Raw genomic sequence first — 10,091 nt, forward strand, 5'->3', positions numbered from 1 at the left:
TTTTGGGCTTCGTTGATGGCCCATTCCCCCCCGGGCCCCCCTAAAAACCTGTTTTTTCTCATTGGGCAGCGAGCTTGTAGCCATGAATGACACGAAAGGAAAGTTCTGCTTTGTCTTTCTCTGACTTTCCAGTCGAGCCAGCTAACATTGCATTTTCCATGATTTTTTCTTATATTAGATTTGATTGCTTTGCTAATTTTAGAATTATTAATTAGAGTTGAGCTTATTGAGTCAGTTTTTTTAAACTCAAAAATAATTAAGATCGAGTTACTACTTTAGAGTGAAAAATAATAATTCAGGTTTTTAAGCCCGAAAATAAAAATTTATTATTTTTTTAAAAATTATAATATAAAAAACTAAAAGATTAAATATATAACTAAAATAAATGAACATATTAAATTCATTCGCCTCTCCCTCATTCATTCATTAAGATTTAATTAATAATGTTAGCCGAATCTAATTTTTATTAGTATTAATTTTGACGTTGCTATTTGATATTATGTCTGGATGTTTAAGTTTTCTTTATTTGTTGTTGTCTAAATTGATTTAAATTTATTTTTTTAAACTTAATTTTATGCGTAATAATTTTTTTTAGAATTATAAATATATTTTTTAAAATTTTAATTTGAAAAAAGTTAAATAGGGTTGAGATTCTGAGGGCCGAGCCTTGTAAAAGGGAGCCCTAAAGCATAATTGAATTTATTAGAATCAATACATTTAAACCCTAACCCTTCAAGAGCCGATCCTAATTAACAACTCTAGCTAATTTAGATATTCGGAGAAATATCCAATTTTGACTATTGGATTTCTCATGATTAGTTTTTAATTAGACAATCTTGACCGTGACCCTGCTACTAAAAAAAAAAAAGAAAAATGTTTATTATAGCAAAAATGCTGCAATCACAACCAAGATTCAGTTGTCAAAATCCACTAATTTTTGGATTCCATACTGTGTTAAAGCTATGGAAAAAGACCATGATTGATTCCCGTGACCATAAAAAAAAAAAAAGAACATTTTTCTTATGAAAGGAAACGTAAATAATTATACAATAAGTTAAGTATATTTAATTTTGTTTCAGTTTCTTAACCTCAAGTGCAAGGATTGCGCTAGTATTGTTCTTAAAATGATATTATTTTAATTGTTTAATCTCAACCAATCAAAAAAATCTAGAAAGCAACTATATATTATATTATCTTGAGGTGTAAATCACATATTTCAAGATTAAAACGTTACATTTCATTCGCTCATGCAATTAATAACTTTGTGAATTTCAACCATTTATTATAAAGAATTTGAGCCATTTGATGAAATTTAAAAAACACACTTTTTTGATAGCCTATTTTTTTTATTATAAATATAATATCTGATGAAACTTTCGGTGCACATTATTTTGAGAGTCCATTATTTTTTATCATAAATATAATATTAAATGAAAAGTTCGGCATACACTGTTTTCATAGCCCATTGTTTTCTTTCCTTATGACCTAATATCTGATAAAACATTCGGCGCATACTGTTTTGACAATCCATTGTTTTCTTCACTTCAATGCTTATTTATATTTCATAAATTGCCATTAGTTTGTTTAGACCCAAACTTACACAAATTGCTTGTTACCAAACTTTATTTTCCCTGGGTTTCATGAAGAAATTGCTGATCATGAAATCTAATGGTGATGAAGAAGAAAGTAATAATACTTGCAACTTTGCTTGAGTTTTTTAGAGGAACAGATCAATGGAATACCAAGAGGTATTAATTTTAAGCTTTTTTATGAGTTGTTCGAAATATTATTCATATTCCTTTTAATTCAAAAATTAAGCGGGTTTATCCTATCTCTGCAATTTCAACCAAACTATAGAGATGAAATGTTCCAAACATTTGGTGAAGCATGATTTAAGATGCATTGTTCCGTTATGTCTTTCTCTAACATTCTCTCTAATATATTCTTTTCATTTTTTTTCCTTTTTCTTGTCTAGACCTGTATTTGCATTCACTTACAGCAACATACATGAATGGCCCTATGAAAATATCGTCAAACATGGACACCTTGGATTTGGGTGGTGACTCAAGCATTTGTAATTCCAGCAGAACCACTCCGTAACTGTACACATCACTCTTCATTGTGAGGTGATCCCAATCATGACAGACTCAGGAGCAGTATAGCAATGTGTCCCCATTACGCGTGTTCGTTTTTGCATTGTTTGAAGCTTTGAAATTTCTGTAAATTACTGGTTTATGTCTACGTCGGGAAGGAAGGCCAGGCCTTTAGCTGCTCCTAGTGCAATTTTCATCCTGGTTGACCAAGGCAAGATTAAAACAACGACAAGTCAGAAATTAGTTTCTCTCTTTGAATCAGCAGATTTGAGTTTGTTGCTACCACTACCTCTCCATTGCAAGTATATAAACAGAAGTGTGAGTTTATTAGGAGGAAATATACCTGTTCTGGACAATGACCACATATTGGGTATATTACTGTTAAGGACCCTCATGTTTTTTCTTCTCTGATTTGGCCTCCAGTATGCAAAGTGGGCTTGCGGAGCTTGGGCCAATAACATGGATCTACTAAAGGTGAATATATCAAAATCCAACATAAAGTGCTGTTTGTTTAGATATGTTTAAAACATTTCAATTATGTAGTTGTCCACGGTCTACATGCATAGAAGTTAAAAATTATCAATTTAGCATATCATGCTATCTCTTTTCACAGTTAATAATACCAATTTATATTTATAGTCTTGAGGCCAATTGTTGTAATATATTTTTGTTGTTGGTGTTTCGGCTAGCTGATCGTAGATTTTAAGTCTCATTGGACTCGACGATTGTGATTTTTCTCCATTTGTGCAACATGTAAGAGTTCCATATCCGTTCATGTGTGTCATGGAAAATGACTTCATTCATATATATATATATATATATGAACAAAAATGTTTCAAGAGAAAGCCATTGATGTAATTACAAATGATTGAAAAGCCAAGCCCATGGGAATTGGGGAAATATCACATATGAATTTACTTATTCTAGTTGTGCTTTGGAATACTATCTTGTTATTGGATTTTCTTTGTACGTAAGAGGTTAATTAAGGTTTGCTTCTTTTCGTTATTTTGATTGTACCGAACTAATCTGGGGTTGTAACAATCGTCAACCCAACCAATTTTTTTTTTTTTTTTCACGGTTGTTTTAGATAACTGTCAACTATTATTTAACAGTTTTTTTAAAATCGTTTAGTAAAAAAAAAGAAAAGGTTTTAAATGACACCAAAATACTTCACGGTTCTACAACTCTGTGTGCGTGTGTGTAAAGATGGCCTACTTTTGAGTACTCATAGTGTTATAATGGGTTAAGCTAATTCTGTTTATATTGAATTGATAAAAGTAACAAAATTACTGCAGTCCAACTAATAAGAACAATGGTAGATGATTAAGGTTCTTCTACTAGGGAGATTAATTACGTAACACTTTATATTTTTTTAACAAAGATTTTAGTCAAAAAAAGAATTTCTTAAACCTAATTAAAATAATAAGAATACCAAAGATTACACAATATTGTAAAAATACATTAAATTACTAAAAATAAGTGCAGGGCGCATAAATATTATAAATGTTCAGTCATCAATGCTACAGAATATAATTTCTCATTTTTTAAAAGATATTATTTATATGACATTAAATTTAATATATTTAATATAAAATCTTGATTAGAATATATATTTAAATTTTTTTAGTTATAAAACAAGAGTACTATATGATATAAAAATTTTAAAAAATTAAAAATTAAAGGTCTACTGCCATAATTAATTTCTAAACTTAAAATTGTAATTTGTATTTTAAATTTATCTAAATAATTTATTTATTTATTTATAAAATATAACATTAAAGATATATTATATAATTTTTTAACTAGATAATAATTTTCAATTTATCTAAAATTAATGTACAACTTTGAAATTAACATTAAATTTTCCAATTTTATTTAAAAAGAAATTGGAATTTCTTATATATATATATATATATATAAGGGAGAATTGGTAAAAAGAACTTAGTTAAAATCGAAATTATTCCCAAAGATCAATTGCATTTGAAGGACTATTTTGAATAAAATATTCATAAAACAATCTAACCAAGTGACTGAACTGTCCCTCCTCTATGAGACGATTTTTAACCTAAGAAGTGAGTTATGACTTGGACCCTTCATTTCCTCGCATGTGACTATGTATGACCACCACTATATGAGTCTTTTCTTAAAGGACTTTGACTCCTCTCTTCATGTGCTTTTTGACTGTGTTGTATGACTATACGTTCATGTCTATGGAGGGTGATTTATGGTGAGAGTGAAGCAACTTCAAGTAATGTGAAAGGCAATTTTTGATGAAGATTTCCTCCCTTCTTCTACAAGATTTACTTCCTTTGTTATCTCCTGTTCATCTAGAAGCTAGGCATATATTACCAAGCTTGAACTTTGTAGCCCATCAAAGTTTGAAAGAGCTATCATGGAGCCCCTGTTGATTCATAAATTTGAAATAGAGCTTGCAAGTATTTTTCTTAGAATTTCTTATTGTTATAGGTTCACATGTTTCATCCTGTTTGGAGATACATTTCTTCTCTCTTGATGAGCATTGACTTTCACTTATGTGCTTTCCTTTATCATTTGTTGGTTAATGGTTACCTCTAGAATGCATTAATTAAGTTGAGAAATGATTGAAGTTACTATATGAACCTAGAGTTACAAATATGCAAGTATGATTCAAAAGTTCAAATTTATCCGACCCAAAACTATATTTTTGACTAGGGGCTTTTTTAAACACCCAAATGTAGTGTTGAACTGAACTTTTTGAATTAATTTTATACTGCACATTTGAATCGTCAAATAGTAAGAAAAAATAATGGGAAATTGATTTCTAAATCCTGAATGTTCACTACAAAAAATTATTAAAATAGAGACAAAAATTAGAGACGGCCTAATTATCATCTCTAATAGAGATAAAAATAGAGATTAATTATACTTTTAGATACGGATTTAATTTAAAAAATATTTTAAAATATAGAGACATATTTAAAGATGACTTATATACATTTCTAAAAAAAATGTCACAAAATCTATCTCAACTTCTGCATTATTCATTAAAAATTAATTTTTAAAAAATTAAAAAGTTAAAAACAAGTCTAAAAATTAATAAATTTCATCTCTAAATTAGCCATCTCCAACTCCATCTCTAATATTAATTTTACATTTTTCTAAACTTAAAGATTGAATTTGAGACATATATTTTTTATGAATTTAAAGACAAAAATTTAACCATCTCTAATTCCCTCTCTATATTTCTTAAAAAATTCATACTTTTATTTTTATTAATTTAGAGATTGAATTAGAGATGACTAAAATAAATAAATTAGATATGAAATTAATTTAAAGTAAAGATAGATTTAGAGATGAATTCATATTTTTATTTTTTTTAATTTTTGGATTATCAATTATTTTAATACATGTTTGAAATATATCAAAATGAAAATTAATTTTAAAAGATGTAGAAAATTTTTTATCATTTTTTAGTGAGCTTTTCATTTAATGCAAACAACCAAAATTCATTTTTTGTGTTCAAAAATATTTATCTTTAAAATTTATAGAGTGTATGAAAATATTTGTACAACAGTTAAATCTTTCTCTTCTTCTATCCCTCTTTCTCTAATTTTAAACGTTCTCATTTTTTAAATTTTTATTTGGTGTTCATTAATTTATTCTATAACCATAATCACTTGAATATTTTATCTCTTGTGTTATTCAATTTTCCTTTAGTGCTTTTTTAATTTTTAATAAATTTTTACCAAATAATAAAATTGTCTTAAAAGAAGTCCCTAACAATATTTTATAACAACACATTAAAATAAAAAAATAAAATCACAACTCCAAAACATCTATGAAATTAAATATTAAGAAGAATTAATAAAAATACATCTGAAATAACTATGAATAATATTTATACAGCTAGAAGTAATTACTTTAGTATGAAATATAATTTTTTATGCTAATTATATATATATATATATATGAATAATGTTCATTTTTAGCATAGGAAGGAGAAAAGAAAAATAAATTTTGAAGTATATAGGAAAATAATTATTTTATTGATATATAGTATAAATTAAAATTATATAAATAAAATAATATTTAATTTATGATAAATACAAAAAATATTAATATGTCCATATATAACATATTTATAAGATTTTAAATTTTAAATTTGTTCCGTATTAAACAAATTTGATAAAAAATAATTTTTTACAAATAATTTTTAAACACAAAAATTCATAGATATATATTTAAATCAAATATTTAATTTAAATATTTTGTATTTTAAAATTTATAAGTATTCATTAAAAATTAAAAATGGTTCAAAATGACAATTAACAAAATTTATTAAAATAATTTTAAAATATAATTAAAAAATTGTAGATAAAATCTATTTGTCAGAAAAGAATGGGAAATGTTTAACCATTTTGGGAGAAGATAAAAATTTAGTTATTTAGTTATTAATTTTTGAGAATAATATGGTGAAAATAAAAGTAAAATATATTTAATATAAAATATAATAACGCATATTTTTTAAAAAACATATATTTAATTATTTTCGTTTTAGAAATCATATTTTTATATTAAAAATTTGTTTAATTTTAAGTTTATTTTCCTAACAAAAATAATATTTTATTACAAATATAATCTAAATAGTCATATAAATAATTTTATCATATTAATAATTGAAAATAAAATAAAATATATGTATATCTTTTTAATAATATATTATTTTATATATGTGTATGTAGTTAAGAAATATATATTTAATTTCACATATAATAACTGCAAGTGTATGTCAGTTCAACTAGTAAATAAGGAAAAATTAAAGCTTGAACGGTAGGGATGGAAATAGGCTGGGCTGAGCTAAAATTTGACCAAATAGGCCTGAGCCTGTGTGATAAATCAAAAGTCCAAGCCTAGCCTGAAGCTTGTATGAGATTTTTTTATGGCTCAATCCTGAGCCTACTTAAAACCAAGCCTAGCCTGTAAGCCTATTTAAAAGCTTACTTAAAAGTAAAATATTTTAAATAGATTCACATTTTAATTTTAAACATGTCAAATATACTCTGGGGCTATTATAATATATAATATATAACATAAGTAATCAATTATGATATATAAGAATTGAAAGAATTTACTAACTACAATATTAAAATTAATATATAAGTCAAATATGATTGAAAATATAACTAGAAGTAGTAAAGAATACATTAATTAAAAATCATATAGTAAAACTGATGTGTTTGTGATATAGTATATAATACACACACACACACACACACACACACACACATAAATAGGCCGGCCTGTTGGGCTTGTAGACTAGACCTTGAAAAAGGAAGCTTGACCTATTTAATTAAATAGGCTTAATTAAAGACCTGAGCCTGGTTTAAACTTATTTAATAATTAAACTAGGTTAGGTCTAAAGTAGGCTAGCTATAGGCCCCTGTTACAAGCCTAGCCTATTCTCAACCCCCATTAGAAGGTAAGAGGTTAAGAGATCAAATCTTAGCCTTGGTATATTTTGTAACAAATATGTGATGTGGCAAGTAGTGGCAGTTGACATGGCATGAGGTGGTGACATGATGTGTGATGTGGCATTGGTTGACCCACATATGGGCAGGTGAGGTGTCAAGTGAGGTGGCACATGCTAATGCACACATGACTAGTAAGGTGTCAAGTGATATGGCATTGGCTGAGTTACACATGGCAATGGCATGCAGTGGCGATATGACGTGTGATGTGGCATTGGTTGACCCACACATAGGTAGGTGAGGTGTTAGGTAAATTGGCACATACTAATGCACACATGGCTAGTAAGATGTCAAGTGATAGGACATTGGTTGATTCACACATGCCAGGTCACGTGGCACTGACATGGTAGTGGAGACCTTAGGAATTTAGTTTCCATTTTTTAGAGACAGATTTAGAGACTATTTTATTCTGTCTCTATCATTTTATATAATTTTTAGAGCATTTTATGGCAATAGATTTTTCATAAAAATTAGAGACAACATTTTTTATTTAGAGATAGATCTGTCTCTAATAAAAAATGGCCTAAAAAATTCATCTCTAATTATTTAGTAATGTCTCTTTTTGAGACATTGTAATATTCATCTCTAAATCTATCTCTACTTGTTTAAAGGCAGATTTTTCACTAGTTGCAGATTGATTATTAGGCATCTCTAAATAACATATTTTTTGTAGTGGTTAAACACTAAATGCAATTAGCATCCACAAGTTTGACAAAGAAATTTATGCCCTTCATAATTTCATAACAAAATTTTAATGTATTTCTCTTCTAACTTATATTTTGTTTTGGTTTGCCCAATCACATTTCAAACTAAATTTTAGCTAGATCTTGTTTGGTCCTTAGGACAAGTGGTTTGCATTTTTTAAATAATAAAAAATCCACTAGAAGATGCCTCTTTACTATGCCAAATCCTTGGTATATACTTAACAATGTGTTTGTAACTCTTTGTACTTCATAATGCATTGTCTCTCTCTTTATAGCTATGCAATATTAACCATTTTTGAGAGTTTGCATAGGGAATGTCCAATACTTGTGATCCAAAGTGAAGTATAACAGTGAAGGTGAGTATAATATCATGCGATTTGAGTTTTTCATTTCATTTTCCTTTTTATTGGATTCTTGTGTACTTTCTTGATGATTATATTTTTAATTTTTTCTAGCATATGCATTTATCCCCTTTCATTTTGAGGTCATTATCTTATTGTTTTATGTCATCATTATTTTTGTTGGTATTCAATCATTATATGTTGATGTTTGTAATTGATGTAAAAACCTTTTGAATAAGGTTCAGTGGCTAAATAAAATTCTAAAATAAGATAGCATACAAGTGGTCATAGCATATTCTAAAATCTGCTAACCAATGAATTAAAGGTGGTACTTATTATATAATAGCTATTATATAATTTTTCACTTTCATGCCAAAAAATGAAATTGATATAAGTGTAATTCAAGGTTTATAAGAGTTTGGCCATTATGTAACCTATTATATAGCAAGCAAGGTGAGGATGATTGTTAGAAGTTTAGCAACTATAAAGTTTTTCCTTTATTAATTTCTTAGTTTCAAGATAATCTCCTAAAAGATTCAATGAAAATGGTTGCAGCATTATGTGTGATGGATTTGATAGATGTAGCATTATATGTGATAGCAGACACAATATATGATAATTGTTGTGTTAATGAAGTTTTAATATAATTGTTTATAATTATCATGAAATATAGAGTCATTGTCATGAGCATGCACTACATATTGACTTAGATAGCAATCTTGGCTTTTAGTTAATCATTTCATCTTAGATAAACATCGTATACTTGAATGTAGTATGGAATGAATGACTCACTTGTGATAGCTACTAATTTTCATTTCAGGCACAATATTTTAGATGTATGGAAGCATATGGTTTTGTCTGAAGATGAGAAAAAATAAGTTCAAGTTAAGAAACTCTAGCAAATTCAACTCATGCATATCATAAATCAAGTGAGCTATAAGGAAATGTTGATCAAAGGATTCCCTTAAAAGATTGCATGAAATTATGATTGTACTTTGAAGTGTATTTGTGACCATCCCTTAATGGAATTAACGTTTTTTTATTGAAATTATTGTTGTTCGTTTTCGTTCTTCACATTTACTTATTTTTTCAAGACAATTTAGTTGTCCTCTATGTTGCATTATTTAATCCGTATATTTTACATGTTAACATGGCTTGCTATACAATGTATAATACCTAAAAAGAGATAACTTATTATGAGTTTTTCTTTATTTGCTTTTCGTATAAGGTAAGATCTAGTTTAACATCAGTATGATATTGTTCTTACTCCCATGATATATTTTTTGATCTAGGGTGCCTTATAGCTCTGTTTATAATTTGGTTTGTACTTGGCACAATGATAGACCTAAACTAATGAAATTATTGTTGTTTCTTTTATATTTTTTATGTTCATAGTCCTTCTAGACATTTACTTTTTTTCATTGAAAATTCAACTGTCCTTCATGT

This window comes from Prosopis cineraria, unplaced genomic scaffold (genome assembly GCF_029017545.1).
Source record: "Prosopis cineraria cultivar Desert tree isolate PC_DT_omini unplaced genomic scaffold, ASM2901754v1 PC2, whole genome shotgun sequence".
Taxonomy (NCBI): Eukaryota; Viridiplantae; Streptophyta; class Magnoliopsida; order Fabales; family Fabaceae; genus Prosopis; species Prosopis cineraria.